The sequence below is a fragment of the Nerophis ophidion genome, linkage group LG11 (assembly GCF_033978795.1).
Source record: "Nerophis ophidion isolate RoL-2023_Sa linkage group LG11, RoL_Noph_v1.0, whole genome shotgun sequence".
Lineage (NCBI taxonomy): Eukaryota > Metazoa > Chordata > Actinopteri > Syngnathiformes > Syngnathidae > Nerophis > Nerophis ophidion.
Window position 1 is genome coordinate 21562187 of NC_084621.1, and position 20073 is coordinate 21582259.

Below are 20073 nucleotides of genomic sequence, written 5' to 3' on the forward strand. Positions count from 1 at the left end.
CTGGTAAGCGTTTGACAGTACACAGGGTTTGATTTGATTTGATGGATTGATTTGTGTATTATTGCTTTCAATTTTACCCAACTAATCTCATGAAAAGTGAAATTAGGGGACTCAATCTGGAATTTTGTGGTATACTTTTAACCAACATTTTAATTTAATACCTTTTTCATGAAAACATATCAAACAAAATCTGTTATACCCAATCAAGTACTCTCTACTGCAGACAAATTTCTTTGCCATACAGGTTCCATGGTGTAATGGTTAGCACTCCGGACTTTGAATCCAGTGATCCAAGTTCAAGTTTAATTGGAACCAACTGAGTGTAAGCAACTTGGTCTGAACTTTGGGTATGGATTTCATGAGTGAGTGATGTCAAAAAAAAATGTTCAAGATCAAGTCAAAAATCACAAATGAAACAACAAATGTGTGTATGAGGAAAAAAAGTTATTATTAAAAAACAGGACTTACAAACATAAGAGCTTTTTCGGGAATTGAATCCAGGATCCCTCACACGCAAAGCGAAAATCACATTATTAAACCAAAAAGCCCTGAAAAACAAAGTCTTTAAAAAAACAAACAAAACAATAAAAACATCTTTTAATAGGGGACACAATCTGAAAATGCACTTTTAACACATATCCACATTTAATTCATTCCCTGTTTCAAGCAAAAAATATTAAATGGAGGCCATACTGATCACTAATCACTGTAATGTTACAAACATGTTGTTGCGTCTTCCCAGTATTCCCTCCCAGGGAATCTAAATGACTGGTCAATCCCAAATTCTTTCGATGACATATATGCTGAGTAGGAAGGACCATCAAGACGGAATAGGAATATTAACACATTTTACTGAAGCTTCAGGAGACCAGCCCACATCAATACAGTCATACCGTCATCTAGGGATGGTCTAATGAGTCCAGTGATCCAAGTTCAAGTCTTGGTTGAACCTTCTTTGAACATTGGCGTGCTTAGTGTTCAGTATCATCTCCATTTGAAAGTTTTTTGCAAGGTAAATGAGTGCATCTTAATTCTGCCTAAAAGTACCATGTTGTAGTCCGGTTTCAAATTGTGCTATTTATATGTTTAAAAGTCCTTCGTACACATAGTTGTCTTTCCATTTCTGACTTTAGAATTGATTTTGACCATTTTTTTCCGATATCACACACTCAAGTGATCCATAAAAATACATCAAATCAATAACACCAGTATTACTTAATAATGTGTCACTTAAAATACTGCAAGTTGGTTCCACCAAGACTTGAACTTGGATTACTGGATTCAGAGTCCAGAGTGCTAACCATTACACCATGGAACCTATATGAGATTTTAAAACATGGTTTAAAGAGTGTGTCCTTTATTAAAATCTCACATTTTATAATATTTGTTCTGCAATTCTGTTGTCGAGTTTGTTGGTCTTGGACAAGTCCTTGAGTTCAAATTTACATAACTATTTTCAGTAATGACTTTTCCCCTCGTACATACAGTCACAAGTCTTGTCTTTTTTTCTTCTTTTTTACTTTAGACTTGATTTAAATGTTTCCCTCCATTTTCCTGACAACTTACACTCAAGGTGTCAATGAAAAACTAGTATATTTCATCAATACTGTGTACTGTTTGATTACTTTAATTTACTTGTAGATACACAGGTTCCATGGTGTAATGGTTAGCACTCTGGACTCTGTATCCAGTGATGCAAGTTCAAGTCTTAGTGGAACCATCTTGCACTATTTAATTGGCAAGTTGGTCAGGAATACAACTGTTTATAATTCAATAGATTTTTCTGGATCCCTTAAATGTGTGAAGTCCCATAAAATGTTCAAAATCATGTCTAAAGTCACAAGTGTAACGACAACTGTGTGTACAAGGGAAAAAGTTAGGAATGAAACCATGACTCATAAACATGAGTACAATTTTAAACTGCACTATAAGCTTGTACTTTGAATCCAAAATCAGATTACCTCATATCGAAAACCATTCAAAGAGGGGTCCCAAGAAGGTATTTTTCACTTAAATTTAGATTATTTGCATTTTTCGTGCATGCGCTGATCAAAGAGAGGTCATACTTAACACTAATAGTACAAGATGGTTCCACCAAGACTTGAAAATGGATCACTGGATTCAAAGTCCAGAGTGCTAACCATTACACCATGGAACCTGTATATAAATCTGAATTATCCTGCAGTAAAGAGTACTTGATTGGATAAAACAGATTTAGTTTGACAATTTTTCACATTTCATGAGATTATTTGGGTCGCCATGTATGCAGGGCTTTTTGGTATAGACGAATGATTCTTGCTTCAGGTGCGAGAAGTTCAATTCCCAGACAAGCCCTAATGTTTTTAAGTCCAATTTTTAATCATAACTTTCTTCCTCATACACACTGTTGTCGTTACATTTATGACTTTAAACTTGATTTTAGTCAATCAATCAATCAATCAACCAGGGGACCGAAAGCAATATATGTCGAGCGGGTCTAACATGATACTGTGAAAGTCCAATCCATAGTGGATTTAACATAACCGTGAGAGTCCAGTCCAAAGTGGAACCAACACAGCAGCGAGAGTCCCACCCAAAGTGGAACCAGCAGGAAACCATCCCAAGCGGAGGCGGATCAGCAGCTCAGAGATGTCCCCAACCGATACACAGGCAAGCGGTCCGTCCTGGGTCCCGACTCTGGACGAGCAGTCCATCCTTGGGTCCCGACTCTGGACAGCCAGTACTTCATCCATGGCCACCGGACCGGACCCGCTCCATAAGGGAGAGGGGGACAGAGGAGAAAAAGAAAAGAAACGGCTGATCAACTGGTCTAAAAAGGGAGTCTATTTAAAGGCTAGAGTATAGAAATGCGTTTTAAGATGGGACGTAAATGCTTCTACTGAGGTAACATCTCGAACTGTTACCGGCAGGGCATTCCAGAGTACTGGAGCCCGAATGGAAAACGCTCTATAGCCCGCAGACTTTTTTTGGGCTCTGTGAATCACTTATAAGCCAGAGTCCTTTGAACGCAGATATCTTGCCGGGACATACGGTACAATACAATCGGCAAGATAGGCTGGAGCTAGACCGTGTAGTATTTTATACAACACGGTAGTATTTTATACTACAGGGCAATGTTTTCAAACAACAACCACTCAAGGGATCAGTAACAGTGTTACCTAAATGTATGACCACAGTTTGTTCTAGGACTGAGCTGGTATTCCTTAGTTCATCTATGTATGAAAATATCAGTGAAACTAAATATGTGTCAAAAGTGCGATAAGGTAATCAATATTTAAATTCAGTCCCCTATTTAAATATCACTTTGCATGAGTTTTGTTGGTAATAAGTTTTTGTTCTCAAAATAGGATTTTCGTGGAAGGTGAGAGACGCCCTGTGTTGAAATCCTGGACAAACGCCGAAGTTTTTAAGTCCTGTTTTCAGTCACTACTTTATACCTTGTACACACCATCCATTTTTGACTCTTAACTTGATTTTAAACTTGTATTTTGACGGCACACACTCAAGGGATCAATGACAATCTATCAAATCCAATCAAGTACTGTGTACTGTAGGATCACATTGTTTTACATGTAGATTTACAGGTTCCATGGTGTAATGGTTAGCACTCTGGACTCTGAATCCAGTGATCCAAGTTCAAGTCTTGGTGGAACCTTCTTATGTTCAGTATCATCTCCATTTGAAAGGAAAATCGAGAGCATCTTAATTCTGCCTAAAAGTACCATATTGTAGTCCAGTTTCAAATTGTGCTGTTTATATGTTTAAAAGTCCTGTTTTTAGTCACAAAAATGTTCCTTTGTACACATAGTTGTCTTTACATTTCTGACTCTAGAATTGACTTTGACCATTTTTTTCAGATATCACACACTCAAGTGATCCATAAAAATGTATCAAATCAATTACAGCAGTATTACTGAATAATGTGCCGCTTAAATTACTGCAAGTTGGTTCCACCAAGACATGAACTTGGATCACTGGATTCAAAGTCCAGAGTGCTAACCATTACACCATGGAACCCGTATAAAAGTCCATATTATCCTGCCGTAAAGAGTACTTCATTGGATCTAACAGATTTTGTTTGACATTTTTTCATGAAAATGGTAGTAAATTAAAAATCCGAGACAGAGGAATTTTTCAAGCTTACGACTATAACGCAGGTTAGATTTTTGACTGTGAACTTAATTTTGAACGTTTATTTCTTCTTTTCTGACGGCACACACTCAAGGAATCAAGGACAATCTATCAAATCCAATCAAACCCTAAATTTGACCATTTTTTTCAAACATCACATACTCAAGGGATCCATAATCCATCCATCCATTTACTACCACTTATTCCCTTCAGGGTCGCTGGAGCCTATCTCAGCTACAATCAGGGTACACCCTGGACAAGTCGCCACCTCATAGCAGGGCCAACACAGATAGACAGACAACATTCACACTCACATTCACACACTAGGGCCAATTTAGTATTGCCAATCAACCTATCCCCAGGTGCATGTCTTTGGAGGTGGGAGGAAGCCGGAGTACCCAGAGGGAACCCACGCAGTCACGGGGAGGACAGGCAAACTCCACAGAAAGATCCCCAGCCCTGGATTGAACCAAGTACTACTCAGGACCTTTGTATTGTGAGGCAGACGCCATCCATAATGATCTATCAATATACATGGTATTCTTAAGTTGCCACTTAAAAACTGCGAGTTGGTTCCACCAAAACTTGAACTTGGATCACTGGATTCAAAGTCCAGACTGCTACCCATTACACCATGGAACCTGTAAATGTACATGTAAAATAAAGTGATCCAACATTAAACAGTATTGATGACATTTAAAAGATTCTCATTGACTTCTTGATACGATTGATTACTTGTCTCTGGCCCCCTGCCTGCGAGAGGCAATGATGAGAGGTATAGCAGATTATTTTCGCTTGACAAGTGGCTGGCTAGTTGATGTAGAGAACAGGGACTAACGTTTATTGATAATTGGATCTCTTTCTGGGGCAATCCGGGTTTGCTTAAGAAGGACCTCCTTCACTCTAACTGGGAAGGCACCATCACTCTATCTAGAAACATAGATTACTGGTTAAGTCACACTTGACTAACTACACTAGAGCAAGCTTGGACACAGGCAATTACAGTGTCTGTTAGTCCAGGTGAGGAGTTAATTAAAGGGGAACATTATCACCATTTCAGAAGGGATAAAACCAATAAAAATCAGTTCCCAGTGGGTTATTTTATTTTTCGAAGTTTTTTTAAAAATTTTACCCATCATGGAATATCCCGAAAAAAGGCTTTAAAGTGCCTGATTTTCGCTATCTGTAAATCCACCGTCCATTTTCCTGTGACGTCACATAGTGATACCAATACAAACAACATGACGGATAGCACAGCAAGATATAGCGACATTAGCTCGGATTCAGACTCGGATTTCAGCGGCTTAGGCGATTCAACAAATTACGCATGTATTGAAACAGATGGTTGGAGTGTGGATGCAGATATAGAAAACGAAATTGAAGAAGAAACTGAAGCTATTGAGCGAATAGCTATTGAAGCTATTCGGCGATCGCCTTCCAACCAACGATTGCATCTTTTGACCAGACCACTGGAGCAACTTAAATCTGTCGATTGGTAAGTGTTTGTTTGGCATTAAATGTGGGTGGAGGGAAAGGCTGGATGCAAATATAGCTACAAATGTACATACAGCTAGCCTAAATAGCATGTTAGCATCGATTAGCTGGCAGTCATGCCGCGACCAAATATGTCTGATTAGCACACAAGTCAATAACATCAACAAAACTCACCTTTGTGATTTCGTTGACTTTATCGTTGGAAATGCATCTGCTTTGATTGTCGCAGGATATCCACACGTTTCTCTGTGCCATCTCTGTCGTAGCATCGCCGTACATACAGTACATACAGCTAGCCTGAATAGCATGTTAGCATCGATTAGCATGCCGTGGTAATCGATGCACACTCCACGTAAATCAACTTGAATCCGTCCCTGATCGTGTTGTTACACCCTCCGACAACACATCGACGAGGCATGATGTCTCCAAGGTACGGAAAACAGTCGAAAAAACGAAAAATAATTGAGCTGATTCGACTCGGTGTTGGGCTTCACGGTGGAAGAGGGGTTAGTGCATCTGCCTCACAATACGAAGGTCCTGCAGTCCTGGGTTCAAATCCAGGCTCGGGATCTTTCTGTGTGGAGTTTGCATGTTCTCCCCGTGAATGCGTGGGTTCCCTCCGGGTACTCCGGCTTCCTCCCACTTCCAAAGACATGCACCTGGGGATAGGTTGATTGGCAATACTAAAAATTGGCCCTAGTGTGTGAATGTGAGTGTGAATGTTGTCCGTCTATCTGTGTGGGCCCTGCGATGAGGTGGCGACTTGTCCAGGGTGTACCCCGCCTTCCGCCCGATTGTAGCTGAGATAGGCGCCAGCGCCCGCCGCGACCCCGAAAGGGAATAAGTGGTAGGAAATGTATGGATGGATGACTCGGTGTTTGTAATGTGTTTGAGAAAATGGCGGATTGATTGACGTCATCGTGCCGAGAGCGAATAATAGAAAGGCGTTTAATTCGCCAAAATTTACCCATTGAGAGTTCGGAAATCGGTTAAAAAAACAAATGTTTTTTTTCTGCAACATAAAGGTATATATTGACAATTACATAGGTCTGGTGATAATGTTCCCCTTTAAGATAGAACTAACCAGCACTGAACAATTCCTGCACACAAAGCACATCTCCTAGAATAGTACACAACTCACAAATTGTTTTTTTTCTGTAGTAACTGTGCCAGAGGTGAAAATGCATTCTATTGAGGTGGCAAATTATGACACGTTCAATCGATCACAATACCAAGCAAATAATCTCAAGATCCCCATCATATAAATTCCTAGATGTGATCAAAATTGTTTAACACGTATTACACAAGATAAACATAACAATATTTATATCACTACTCGTACTACAGTTGTATCTAAAATTCTGACCAGAGTTTGTTCTAGAAGCTGGTAGGAGCTGGTAACTCTTAGTTCATTTAAGTATGAAAATGTCAGTGAATCTGAATATGTGTTGAATATAAGTTCAAAATTAAGGTCACAGTCAAAAATCGAACCTGCGGAGAGAGTCGTCAGCTTGAAGCGTCCCTGTGTCTCGGACTCTCTCGTCATCATGTGACATGTCTGTTATGATTTTGCTTGCGAGGTTATCTTGCCTCTGATTGGCCCGTCTGTAATGTTTCACCCTAACCTTTGCCAATCATCATGGATTTTCTCCAAACGTATGGATGTTCTCAATCATCTAGGTCATTGTATTTTCTCCGTACGTTCTCTCTCTCATCTCCTTTCTATGTAGCTTTGATGTAAACTACCTCGCTATATGGGTCTAAAAGTAACTAAGGTACAGGAAAAGCTACTCTTAAAAAAATGTGCTAAGAAACTGCCAAGCTCGTGAAAAATGTAGTTGAGCTACGTAGCTTAGCTACATTTAGCTTGTTACTGGCCATCACTGCATGTATATAAATACATGTTGAAACAAGATTTTCCGACAAATTCAATGAAATGTGAGGTATTAATAAGGGACACTTTCTGAAACTCTTTTATCTTGTTGCTGTTTTTAAGATACTTAATTTCACTGACATGATGAACTAAGGGTTACCAGCTCAGTCCTAGAATAAACTGTGGTCACACAGTTAGGTACCACTGTTATTGATCCCTTGATGTTTGAAAAAATATGTTAAAATCAAGTCTAAAGTCACAAATACAATGACAACTGTGTGTATGAGGAAAAAAGTTATGATTGCAAAAAGAAGTACTAAAGAGGGCTTGTCCAGGAATTGAACCCGGGACCTCTCGCACCCGAAGCGAGAATCATACGACTAGACCAACAAACCCTGCGCAGCCCCCTGCCCAACTAATCTCATGAAATATGGAATTAGGGGACACAATCTGAAATGTTGTGGCAAACTTTTAACCAACATTTTAATTTACTACCATTTTCATGAACAATATCAAGCAAAATCTGTTATATCCAATCAAGTACTCTTTAATGCAGGATAACTTTGGACTTTGAATCCAGTAATCCAAATTCAAGTCTTGGTGGAACCAATTTGCATCAATTAAAGTAGTATGGTAATCTTAAAAATACTGGTATTGATCGAGTAGTGTGGATAATTCATATAAGTTTAAGAGTCCTTTATTTATTCATAGTCATCTTTTAATTAGCTAGTACTTTTCAATATATATTCTGTATACCAGTTTCTCTTTATCTACAAAAGTCTGTATTGTTTTAGTCATTGGAATGTGAAAGGGATACATCCCCCTCTTTATCTGATCAGTGTTGGGGGAGGGAGGGCATTCCTTTCTAGGGGGGACTACATTCCGATTTAAGAAGTATTTCTTTCCGTTTGAATTTTAGACCATCCCGAGATGACGGTATGACTGTATTGATGTGGGCTGGTCTCCTGAAGCTTCAGTAAAACTTATTAATATTCCTATTCTGTCTTGATGGTACTTCTTACTCAGCATATATGTCATCAAAAGAACTTGGGATAGACCAGTAAGTTAGATTCCCTGGGAGGGAATACTGGGAAGATGCAAACATATGTTTTTATTAATCCCTTGAGTGTGTGATGTCCGAAAAAAATGGTCAAAATCATTACTAAAGTCACAAATGTAACCACAATTTTGTGTACGAAGGAACAATTTGTGACTAAAAACGGGACTTTATGAACATAAAAAGAGCGCGATTTGAAAGTGCACTAAAAAATTTTACTTTTAGGCGAAATTAAAAGGCAATCTTTTTTTCATGCATGCAACTTTTAAATGGAGGTCTTAGTGAACACTAACCACTCTGATGTTACAAGAAGGTTCCACCAAGACTTGAACTTGGATCACTGGATTCAGAGTCCAGAGTGCCGTGGAACCTGTATATGCACCATAAAACCAAATTATCCTGCAGTTCACAGTACTTGATTGGCTTTAATGGATGTTTATTTTAACAAGCCGCGGAACAAGACTTTCCAACAAAACTCATGAATTCTGAGATTTTAATAGGGGACACAATCTGAAACTTGGCTACCTTTTTGGAATTTCAACACATTTAGATTCACTGATATTTTCATACTTAAATGAACTAAGAATTACCAGCTCAGTTCTAGAACAAACTCTGGTCAGAAGTTTAGATACCACTGTAGTACGAGTAGTGTTATTAATAATGTTTAGTTTATTTTGTGTAATACGCCCTAAATAATTTCGATTACATCAAGGAATTGATATGATGGGGATCTTGAGATGATCTGCTTTGTGTTGCGATCGATTGAATGCGTCATAATTTGCCACCTCAGTAGAATACATGTTCACCTCTGGCACAGTCACTACAGAAAAAAACATTATGTGAGTTGTGTACTATTCTAGGAAAAATGCTTTGTGTGCAGGAATTGTTCAGCCTATTACTGGTTAGTTCTAGCTTAACTGACTCCTCAGCCGGACTAACAGACACTGTAATTGCCTGTGTCCAAGCTTGCTCTAGTGTAGTTAGTCAAGTGTGACTTAACCAGTGATCTATGTTTCTAGATAGAGTGATGGTGCCTTCTCGGTTAGAGTGAAGGATGTCCCTCTTAAGCAAACCCGGTTTGCCCCAGAAAGAGGGCCAATTATCAATAAACGTTAGTCCCTGTTTTCTACATCAACTAGCCGGCCACTTGTCAAGCGAAAATAATCTGCTATACCTCTCATCGTTGCCTCTCGCAGGCAGGGGGCCAGAGACAAGTAATCAATCGTATCAAGAAGTCAATGAGAATCTTTTAAATGTCATCAATTCTGTTTAATGTTGGATCACTTTATTTTACCTGTGGCTTTGCAGGTTCCAAGGTGCAATGGTTAGCACTCTGGACTTTGAATCCGGTGATCCAAGTTCAAGTCTTGGTGGAACCAACTCGCAGTTTTTAAGTGGCAATTTAAGAATACCATGTAAATTGATAGATCATTATGGATGGTGGCAGAAGGGTTAGTGCGTCTGCCTCACACTACGAAGGTCCTGAGTATTCCTTGGTTCAATCCTGGGCTTGTGATCTTTCCGTGTGGAGTTTGCATGTCCTCCCCGTGACTGCGTGGGTTCCCTCCAGGTACTCCGGCTTCCTCTCATCGCCAAAGACATTCACCTGTTGATAAGTTGATTGGCAACACTAAATTGGCCCCAGTGTGTGAATGTTGTCTGTCCTTCTTTGTTAGCCCTGCGATGAGGTGGCGACTTGTCCAGGGTGTACACCGCCTTCAACCAGATTGTAGCTGAGATGGGCTCCTGCGAGCACAAAGGGAATAAGTGGTAGTAAATGGATTATGGATCCCTTTGAGTGTGTGATGTTTGAAAAAAATAGTCAAATTTAGGGTTTTAATAGATTTGATAGTTTTCATTGATTCCTTGAGTGTGTGCCGTCAGAAAAAAATAAATACAAGTTCAAAATTAAGTTCACAGTCAAAATCTAACCTGCTGGATAGTCGTCAGCTTGAAGCGTACTTCTGTCTCGGATTTTTTATTTACTACCATTTTCATGAAAAAATGTCAAACAAAATCTGTTATATCCAATCAAGTACTCTTTACTGCAGGATAATTTGAACTTATATACAGGTTCCATGGTGTAATGGTTAGAACTCTGGACTCTGAATCCAGTGATCCATGTTCAAGTCTTGGTGGAACCAACTTGCAGTAATTTAAGTGACACATTTTTCAGAAATACTGCTGTAATTGATTTAATACATTTGTATGGATCACTCCAGTGTGTGATATCTGAAAAATTAAATTCTAAAGACAGAAATGTAAAGACAACTATGTGTACGAAGGAACATTTTTGTGACAAAAACAAGACTTGTAAACATATAAATAGCACAATTTGGAACTGGAGTACAACATGGTACTTTTAGGCAGAATTAAATAAACTAATTTTTCCTTGGAGATCTGTCAAATGGAGATGATACTGTTCAAAGAAGGTTTAACCAACACTCAAACTCGGATCACTGGATTCAGAGTCCAGAGTGCTAACCAATAAACTGTGGTCATACAGTTAGGTACCACTGTTATTGATCCCTTGATGTTTGAAAAAATATGTTAAAATCAAGTCTAAGGTCACAAATACAATGACATCTGCGTGTATGAGGAAAAAAGTTATGATTGCAAAAAGAATTACTAAAGAGGGCTTGTCCGGGAATTGAACCCGGGACCTCTCGCACCCGAAGCGAGAATCATACGACTAGACCAACAAGCCCTGCATACACACCTGTCCAACTAATCTCATGAAAAATGGAATTAGGGGACACAATCTGAAATGTTGTGGTGAATTTTTAACCAGCATTTTAATTTACTACCATTTTCATGAACAATGTCAAGCAAAATCTGTTATATCCAATCAAGTACTCTTTAATGCAGAATAATTTTGATTTAGGTACAGGTTCCATGGTGTAATGGTTAGCACTTTGGACTTTGAATCCAGTAATTCAAGTTCAAGTCTTGGTGGAAACAATTTGCATCAATTAAAGTAATATGGTAATCTTAAAAATACTGGTATTGGTCAAATAGTGTGGATAATTCATATAAGTTTAAGAGTCCTTTATTTATTCATAGTCATCTTTTGATCAGCTAGTACTTTTCAATATATATTCTGTATACCAGTTTCTCTTTATCTACAAAAGTCTGTATTGTTTTAGTCATTGGAATGTGAAAGGGATACATCTCCCTCTTTATCTGATCAGTGTTGGGGGAGGGAGGGCATTCCTTTCTGGGGGGGACTACTTTCCGATTTAAGAAGTAGTTTCTCTCCGTTGGAATTTTAGACCATCCCGAGATGACGGTATGACTGTATTGATGTGGGCTGGTCTCCTGAAGCTTCAGTAAAACTTATTAATATTCCTATTCTGTCTTGATGGTCCTTCTTACTCAGCATATATGTCATCGAAAGAACTTGGGATAGACCAGTAAGTTAGATTCCCTGGGAGGGAATACTGGGAAGACGCAACAATATGTTTTTATTAATCCCTTGAGTGTGTGATGTCCGAAAAAAATGGTCACAATCATGACTAAAGTCACAAATGTAACCACAATTTTGTGTACGAAGGAACAATTTGTGACTAAAAACGGGACTTTATGAACATAAAAAGAGCGCAATTTGAAAGTGCACTAAAAAATTGTACTTTTAGGCGAAATTAAAAGGCAATCTTTTTTTCATGCATGTAACTTTTAAATGGAGGTTTTAGTGAACACTAACCACTCTGATGTTACAAGAAGGTTCCACCAAGACTTGAACTTGGATCACTGGATTCAGAGTCCAGAGTGCCGTGGAACCTGTATATGCACCATAGAACCAAAATATCCTGCAGTTCACAGTACTTGATTGGCTTTAATGGATGTTTATTTTAACAAGCCGCGGAACAAGACGTTCCAACAAAACTCATGAATTCTGAGATTTTAATAGGGGACACAATCTAAAACTTGGCTACCTTTTTGGAATTTCAACACATTTAGATTCACTGATATGTTCATACTTAAATGAACTAAGAGTTACCAGCTCAGTTCTAGAACAAACTCTGGTCAGAAGTTTAGATACCACTGTAGTACGAGTCGTGATATTAATAATGTTACGTTTATTTTGTGTAACACGCCCTAAATAATTTCTATTACATCAAGGAATTGATCTGATGGGGATCTTGAGATGATCTGCTTTGTGTTGCGATCGATTGAATGCGTCATAATTTACCACCACAGGAGAATACATGTTCACCTCTGGCACAGTCACTACAGAAAAAAAAACATTATGTGAGTTGTGTACTATTCTAGGAGAAATGCTTTGTGTGCAGGAATTGTTCAGCCTATTACTGGTTAGTTCTAGCTTAACTGACTCCTCACCCGGACTAACAGACACTGTAATTGCCTGTGCTCCAAGCTTGCTCTAGTTAAGTTAGTCAAGTGTCACTTAACCAGTGATCTATGTTTCTAGATAGAGTGATGGTGCCTTCTCGGTTAGAGTGAAGGATGTCCCTCTTAAGCAAACCCGGTTTGCCCCAGAAAGAGGGCCAATTATCAATAAACGTTAGTCCCTGTTCTCTTCATCAACTAGCCGGCCACTTGTTAAGCGAGACTAATCTGCTATACCTCTCATCATTGCCTCTCGCAGGCAGGGGGCCAGAGACAAGTAATCAATCGTATCAAGAAGTCAATGAGAATCTTTTAAATGTCATCAATACTGTTTAATGTTGGATCACTTTATTTTACCTGTGGCTTTGCAGGTTCCATGTTGCAATGGTTAGCACTCTGGACTTTGAATCCGGTGATCCAAGTTCAAGTCTTGGTGGAACCAACTCGCAGTTTTTAAGTGGCAATTTAAGAATACCATGTAAATTGATAGATCATTATGGATGGTGGCAGAAGGGTTAGTGCGTCTGCCTCACACTACGAAGGTCCTGAGTAGTCCTTGGTTCAATCCTGGGCTTGTGATCTTTCCGTGTGGAGTTTGCATGTCCTCCCCGTGACTGCGTGGGTTCCCTCCGGGTACTCCGGCTTCCTCTCATCGCCAAAGACATTCACCTGTTGATAAGTTGATTGGCAACACTAAATTGGCCCTAGTGTGTAAATGTTGTCTGTCTGTCTTTGTTAGCCCTGCGATGAGGTGGCGACTTGTCCAGGGTGTACACCGCCTTCAACCAGATTGTAGCTGAGATGGGCTCCAGCGACCACAAAGGGAATAAGTGGTAGTAAATGGATTACGGATCCCTTTGAGTGTGTGATGTTTGAAAAAAATAGTCAAATTTAGGGTTTTAATGGATTTGATAGTTTTCATTGATTCCTTGAGTGTGTGCCGTCAGAAAAAAAGAAATACAAGTTCAAAATTAAGTTCACAGTCAAAATCTAACCTGCTGGATAGTAGTCAGCTTGAAGCGTACTTCTGTCTCGGATTTTTAATTTACTACCATTTTCATGAAAAAATGTCAAACAAAATCTGTTATATTCAATCAAGTACTCTTTACTACAGGTTCCATGGTGTAATGGTTAGCACTCTGGACTCTGAATCCAGTGATCCAAGTTCAAGTCTTGGTGGAACCAACTTGCAGTAATTTAAGTGACACATTTTTCAGTAATACTGCTGTAATTGATTTAATACATTTGTATGGATCACTTCAGTGTGTGATATCTGAAAACAATTAATTCTAAAGACAGAAATGTAAAGACAACTACGTCTACGAAGCAACATTTTTGTGACAAAAACAGGACTTGTAAACATAGAAATAGCACAATTTGGAACTGGAGTACAACATGGTACTTTTAGGCAGAATTAAATAAACACATTTTTCCTTGGAGATCTGTCAAATGGAGATGATACTGTTCAAAGAAGCTTTCACCAAGACTCAAACTCGGATCACTGGATTCAGAGTCCAGAGTGCTAACCATTACACCATGGAACCTGTAAATATACCTTTAAAACTATGTGATCCTACAGTACACAGTACCTGTTTGGATCGTACAAGGAATAAAGTAGTGACTGAAAACAGGACTTAAAAACTTCGGCGTTTGTGCAGGATTTCAACACAGGGCGTCTCTCACCTTCCGCGAAAATCCTATGTTGACAACAAAAAAGTCCTTCCAACAAAACTCATGCAATGTGAGATTTTAATAGGGGACTAAATTTAAATCTTGGTTACCTTAATGCACTTTTAACACATATTTAGTTTCACTGACATTTTCATACATAGATGAACTAAGGGTTACCAACTCAGTCCTAGAACAAACTGTGGTCATACATTTAGGTACCACTGTTACTGATCCCTTGAGTGGTTGTTGTTTGAAAACATTGATAAAATCAAGTCTAAAGTCATAAATGTAACGACAACTGTGTGTATGAGGAAAAAAGTTATGATTAAAACATGAGGGCTTGTCTGGGAATTGAACTCAGGACCTCTCACACCCAAAGCGAGAATCATACCACTAGACCAACAAGCCCTGCATATATTTTGTGGTAAGCTTTTAACCAACCGTTTTATTTACTACCATTTTCATGAAAACATGTCAAACTAAATCTGTTTTATCCAATCAGGTACTCTTTACTGCAGGATAATTCAGATCTATAAACAGGTTCCATGGTGTAATGGTTAGCACTCTGGACTTTGGAGCCAGTGATCCAAGCTCAAGTCTTGGTGGAACAAACTTGTACTATTAAAGAAGCAAATTGTTCAGTAATTTCACTGTGTTTATTTTAATGGACTCTCACTATTACTTTAAATGCACTATGGACTGGACTCTCACACTATTATGTTAGATCCACTATGGACTAGACTCTCACCTTAACGTTAGATCCACTATGGACTGGACTCACAATATTATGTTAGATCCGCTATGGACTGGACTCTCACTATTATGTTAGATCCACTATGGACTGGACTCTCACCATTATGTTAGATCCACTATGGACTGGACTCTCACTATTATGTTAGATCCACTACGGACTGGACTCTCACATTATTATATTAGATACCACTCTGGACTCTACTCTCACTACTATGTTAGATCCACTATGGGCTGGACTCTCACATTATTATGTTAGATCCACTATGGACTGTACTCTCACACTATTATGTTAATTCCACTATGGACTGGACCCTCGCACTATTAGGTTAGTTTCACTATGGATTGGACTGTCACACTATTATGTTAGATCCACTATGGACTGGACTCTCACACTATTATGTTAGATCCACTATGGACTAGACTCTCACCTTAACGTTAGATCCACTATGGACTGGACTCACAATATTATGTTAGATCCGCTATGGACTGGACTCTCACTATTATGTTAGATCCACTATGGACTGGACTCTCACCATTATGTTAGATCCACTATGGACTGGACTCTCACTATTATGTTAGATCCACTACGGACTGGACTCTCACATTATTATATTAGATACCACTCTGGACTCTACTCTCACTACTATGTTAGATCCACTATGGACTGGACTCTCACATTATTATGTTAGATCCACTATGGACTGTACTCTCACACTATTATGTTAATTCCACTATGGACTGGACCCTCGCACTATTAGGTTAGTTTCACTATGGATTGGACTGTCACACTATTATGTTAGATCCACTATGGACTGGACTCTCAAACTATTATGTTAGATCCACTATGGACTGGACTCTCACACTATTATGTTAGATGCACTATGGACTGGACTCTCAAACTATTATGTTAGATCCACTATGGACTGGACTCTCACACTATTATGTTAGATCCCCTATGGACTGGACTCTCACTATTATGTTAGATCCACTATGGACTGGACTCTCACTATTGTGTTAGATCCACTATGGACTGGACTCTCACTATTATGTTGGATCCACTATGGACTGGACTCTCACTATTATGTTAGATCCACTCTGGACTGGACTCTCACTATTAGGTTGGATCCACTACGGACTGGACTCTCACATTATTATGTTAGATACCACTCTGGACTGTACTCTCACTACTATGTTAGATCCACTATGGACTGGACTCTCACACTATTATGTTAGATCCACTATGGACTGGACCCTCACACTATTATGTTAGATCCACTATGGAATGGAGTCTCATTATTATGTTAGATCCACTATGGACTGGACTCTCAAACTATTATGTAAGATCCACTATGGACTGGACTCTCATTATTATGTTAGATCCACTACGGACTGGACTCTCACACTATTATGTTAGATCCACTATGGACTGGACTCTCACTATTATGTTAGATCCACTATGGACTGGACTCTCACTGTCATGTTAGATCCACTATGGACTGGACTCTCACCATTATGTTAGATCCACTATGGACTGGACTCTCACCGTTATGTTAGATCCACTATGGACTGGACTCTCACTATTATTTTAGATCCACTATGGACTGGACTCTCACCGTTATGTTAGATCCACTATGGACTGTACTCTCACTATGATGTTAGATCCACTATGGACTGGACTCTCACTGTCCTGTTAGATCCACTATGGACTGGACTCTCACCATTATGTTAGATCCACTATGGACTGGACTCTCACCATTATGTTAGATCCACTATGGACTGGACTCTCACCGTTATGTTAGATCCACTATGGACTGGACTCTCAAACTATTATGTTAGATCCACTATGGACTGGACTCTCACCATTATGTTAGATCCACTATGGACTGGACTCTCACACTATTATGTTAGATCCACTATGGACTGGACCCTCACACTATTATGTTAGATCCACTATGGACTGGACTCTCAAACTATTATGTTAGATCCACTATGGACTGGACTCTCATTATTATGTTAGATCCACTATGAACTGGACTCTCACCATTATGTTAGATCCACTATTGTTATGTTCAAAGGGAAGGAGGCGACAACCAGGACAGAACTGCGGTTCTTTCAAGGTTTATTTTAAACCTTTGATAAATATATGACATGTGTATGCTACTCTAAGTGAATGAGTGTGACTATGTGTAATATTAATAATGTAAATGTTACCCAGGGTTGTTGTCTGTGAGTGTTGGTTGTAATCTTTCGTCGAATCACGTGGGGCAAGACGAAGAGGCAGTTCGTGGACAGGCAATGGGTCGTGGGGAGGAGCGAGGCAGTGTAGTCTGGGTCCGAGCAGGGAGGTCGTGGATCGAGGAGGGCAGTCAGGAATCCGGTTGGATGTCGAAGGACAAGGCTTGATCACGGAAGGCAGGGGAGTCACTGTGAACACACAAAGAGACATGAACCAGGGATACACAGAGAGAGAGCAAAGCAAAGGTGAGGAAATCACGGGGAAGGGGATGCCAGACGTGAAGCTTACGGGAAGGTTAGCGACGTTCTGGCAAAGGTTCCTTGGGTCTGCTGGTCTTTATGCCGCTCCCTTTCATCAAGTTCAGGTGTGTCGATTGTTGATTGACCACAGGCTTGTTGCTGCGCAGGCGTGCTGCCCTCAGCACGAGTGGGGACAAGTCTGAGTGCGCTGTCAAAGGAGGCGCATCTTGGCGCGCTGTCAGCAGAGGCGGCCGCAGCTCCAGCCGCCGAGGAAACGCGGGTTCGACTCCGTGTCATGACAGTACCTCCCCCCTTATGCGAGGCCCCCGACGAGCGCCGGGGAGCATCAGGATTGGCACGGTAGAAATCCTCCAGAAGAGAGGGGTCGGCAAGATAGGAGGCAGGCACCCAAGATCTGTCTTCCGGCCCATATCCATCCCAGTCTACCAGATAAACGAGCCCCCTACCTTGTCGACGGACCCTGAGTATTTCCTTGACCGTCCAAACCTGATCGCCATTCGGCAAGAACCTCGAGGGTGGAGGGGCAGGGGTAGCAGGGGACAGAGAACTCTCCGCTACCGGCTTAATCTGGGACACATGGACCACTGAGTGCCGCTTGACAGAGGGTGGAAGAGCCAATTTGACAGACACAGGATTTATGATGGACAAGATGGCAAAAGGACCAACGTAACGTGGCGCCAATTTTCTAGATGGTACCTGGAGGCTGAGGTCCTTTGTGAGTAGCATAACTTGTTGTCCTGGCTGATACGACGGTGCTGGAATGCGATGACGGTTGGCGTTGCGGCACATCTTCTCAGAGGCCCTCTTTAAGGCCGCACGAGCGGCTCTCCACACCCTCTGACACCGCCTAATATGAGCCCTAGTCGAGGGCACAGCGATTTCCAGTTCCTGTTGGGGAAACAAGGGGGGTTGATAACCCAACGAGCACTCAAATGGAGACATGCCGGTAGCGGAGCTCTTCAAGGAGTTATAGGAAAACTCCACCCAAGGCAAATATTTGCTCCAGGACGTAGGTTGATGACTGGCGACACAGCGTAGCATGGTCTCCAAGCTTTGGTTCGCCCTCTCAGCCTGCCCGTTGCTCTGGGGATGGTATCCCGATGTGAGGCTGACCGAGGCCCCGATTCCCTTGCAGAAGGCTCTCCATATTTGTGATGTAAACTGAGGGCCTCGGTCAGAGACGATATCCACCGGGATACCATGTTGCTTGACGACGTGTTGTGTGAGAAGCTCAGACGTTTCTGAGGCAGAAGGTAACTTGCGGAGCGGAATGAAGTGGGCTGCTTTGGAAAAACGGTCAACAATAGTTAAGATGGTGGTGTTACCTCTAGATGCTGGAAATCCCGTGACGAAATCCAGAGCAATGTGTGACCAAGGACGGGCAGGAATGGAGAGAGGGTGAAGGAGACCAGCAGGAGGCCTGTGTGACGTCTTGCTACGGGCACAAGTAGCACAAGCAGCGATGAACTCACGAGTGTCTTTGGCCATGGATGGCCACCAAAAACGTCTTCGCAGCAGTGATAGGGTTCGTTGAAAACCTGGATGGCAAGAAAACAGGCTGGAATGCCCCCAATCCAGGATTCTGGGTCGTAGCTCCTGATGGACAAACAGCTTGTTGGGTGGTCCACCTCCTGGTCCTGGATTGGAACGCAGCGCAGATTTTACCAGGTCCTCCACCTTCCAGGTTACCATCCCCACAATACGAGTGGGAGGAAGGATGGGTTCCGCCTCTGACGGACAGGTGGACTCTCTTACAAATAACCGGGATAGAGCGTCAGCCTTAGTGTTCTTGGAACCTGGTCTGAAAGAGAGCACGTAATTGAAGCGGGAGAAAAATTGCTGCCACCTTGCCTGGCGATTGTTGATTCTTTTTGCAGCTCGGATGTGCAGAAGGTTGCTGTGGTCGGTCAGTATCTGGAACTGGTGTCTAGCTCCTTCCAGCCAGTGTCTCCATTCCACCAGGGCCTCGTGGACCACCAATAACTCTCTATTCCCAGCATCATAGTTCTGTTCGGCCTGAGTCAGACGTCTAGAGAAGAAGGCAACAGGATGAATCAAATTGTCACTCTTGGATCTTTGAGAGAGAATAGCCCCAATCCCCGAGTCTGAGGCGTCCACCTCAACCAAGAAGGCAGTGTCCAAGTCGGGGTGGACTAGAATGGGGGCGGAAACAAAACGCTCCTTTAGTTCCTCAAAGGCCTTCCTAGCCAAAAGAGTCCACACGAAAGGCACGTTTGTAGACGTGAGA

At 41.0% G+C, this 20073-nt stretch overlaps 8 non-coding genes across 8 annotated transcripts; 4 read left to right on the top strand and 4 right to left on the bottom strand.

Moving 5' to 3' along the window:
* Positions 1-1246: 1246 nt before the first annotated feature.
* On the bottom strand, positions 1247-1318 carry trnaq-cug (transfer RNA glutamine (anticodon CUG)). Its single transcript has one exon. It is a non-coding gene; the product is annotated as a tRNA-Gln (tRNA).
* Positions 1319-3583: 2265 nt separating this feature from the next.
* trnaq-cug (transfer RNA glutamine (anticodon CUG)) lies at positions 3584-3655 on the top strand. Its single transcript has one exon. It is a non-coding gene; the product is annotated as a tRNA-Gln (tRNA).
* A 290-nt stretch (positions 3656-3945) lies between these two features.
* On the bottom strand, positions 3946-4017 carry trnaq-uug (transfer RNA glutamine (anticodon UUG)). Its single transcript has one exon. It is a non-coding gene; the product is annotated as a tRNA-Gln (tRNA).
* Positions 4018-9862: 5845 nt separating this feature from the next.
* trnaq-uug (transfer RNA glutamine (anticodon UUG)) lies at positions 9863-9934 on the top strand. Its single transcript has one exon. It is a non-coding gene; the product is annotated as a tRNA-Gln (tRNA).
* A 1256-nt stretch (positions 9935-11190) lies between these two features.
* Positions 11191-11262, bottom strand: trnap-cgg (transfer RNA proline (anticodon CGG)). Its single transcript has one exon. It is a non-coding gene; the product is annotated as a tRNA-Pro (tRNA).
* Positions 11263-13275: 2013 nt separating this feature from the next.
* On the top strand, positions 13276-13347 carry trnaq-uug (transfer RNA glutamine (anticodon UUG)). Its single transcript has one exon. It is a non-coding gene; the product is annotated as a tRNA-Gln (tRNA).
* A 671-nt stretch (positions 13348-14018) lies between these two features.
* trnaq-cug (transfer RNA glutamine (anticodon CUG)) lies at positions 14019-14090 on the top strand. The gene has a single exon. It is a non-coding gene; the product is annotated as a tRNA-Gln (tRNA).
* An 822-nt stretch (positions 14091-14912) lies between these two features.
* On the bottom strand, positions 14913-14984 carry trnap-ugg (transfer RNA proline (anticodon UGG)). Its single transcript has one exon. It is a non-coding gene; the product is annotated as a tRNA-Pro (tRNA).
* Positions 14985-20073: the final 5089 nt, after the last annotated feature.